The sequence below is a fragment of the Psammomys obesus genome, unplaced genomic scaffold (genome assembly GCF_907164565.1).
Source record: "Psammomys obesus unplaced genomic scaffold, mPsaObe1.curated_primary_1811, whole genome shotgun sequence".
Classification (NCBI taxonomy): domain Eukaryota; kingdom Metazoa; phylum Chordata; class Mammalia; order Rodentia; family Muridae; genus Psammomys; species Psammomys obesus.
In genome coordinates, this window is record NW_026590062.1 from 23,356,993 (window position 1) to 23,358,268 (window position 1,276).

Below are 1,276 nucleotides of genomic sequence, written 5' to 3' on the forward strand. Positions count from 1 at the left end.
TAGCAGAATATCATTAGGAATAATTTCATTGCCCTCTCCTCCCCTCCCTACCCCTTCCCCTTCCCTCCTTCCCTCCTTTCCGTCTCTCCCCTCCCCTCCCCTCCCTTTCTCCGGTCTCTATCTACAGCTACAAACTTAAACTTAAGATCCTAAGTATGTAATCAGTGTCACAGGGGTTGTGGAAGGGTGTGGGAGGCATGAACAAGCAGGGAGGGTGTTCTTGGGGTAGTAGTCTGCCTCCTTGCCCTTACTTCTTGACCTTGCCCTGAGCAGACACAGCTTCCTTGGCTTTATGTATGATCTCCTCATCTCCCAGGAACTGCATGGGCTTGATGGACTTCAAGTTCTTGTCCAGGTCATAGATGATGAGAATGCCAGTTGGCAGGTTTAGTTCCATGGTGATCTCTTCTGAGAGACCCTCCAGAGACCTGACAATGCCCCAAAGGCTGTTGCTGTGGGCGGCAATCAAGACCCCTTTCCCCTCCTTGATCTGGGGGACAATTTCTTTATTTCAGAATAGCAGTGCTCTGGCAATAATGTCCTTCAGGCTCTCACGGGAGGGCAGCTGGTCCTCAGTAAGGGATGCGTATCTGGGATCCTTACTGATGTTGCTCCTTCAAGGAACAGCTAACTCTAATACATCATCCCTTGAAGGGATGATGGGGGGCTCCATCGGTGGTGGTGAGATATTGTAAGTTCACCTCCAGATCTTTACCTGTGCCTCACCATTCTTAGCAGCAGCAGTCTCTGTTTTACTGAGACTGGTTAGACCCCCATAGTGTCACCCATTGAGGCACCAGGTCCTGACCACTGGCAGCCACATCTGGTCAACGGCATCCTGAATTTTAAAAATTTTAAAAATATAGGGTCTGGATTGCTCTCTTCTGCACAGATGTCAAATTCATACCCAGCATCTCGCAGCGCCTGCCTGCTGCGCTTCACCTCCTCCTGGCCCTCAGGGCTCAGGTCACAATACCAGCCGCTGCAGCATTCTCCGGGTTCTGGACGCTCTTGCCATGCTGGAGCAGCAGGAGATTGTAAGTAGCCATGGTGACAGGCAGGAGATGTTGCAGCAACTCGCTAATGTCTTTCTCAGCCTGTTTGTCTTTTGTATGCTGGAGAGTTAACTGATTTTTTTAAAGTTAATTTTGTACTCCAGCCACGTTGCTGAAGGTGTTTATCGGGTGAAGGAATTCTATGTTAGAATTTTTTGGGTCACTCATGTATGCTATCATATTGTCTGCAAATAGTGATACTTTGACTTCTTTCTTTCTGA

At 48.7% G+C, this 1,276-nt stretch overlaps 1 pseudogene; it reads right to left on the reverse strand.

The window, feature by feature from the left end:
• Positions 1-247: 247 nt before the first annotated feature.
• On the reverse strand, positions 248-1,049 carry LOC129676092 (phosphoglycerate mutase 1-like; annotated as a pseudogene).
• Between the last annotated feature and the right edge of the window lie 227 nt (positions 1,050-1,276).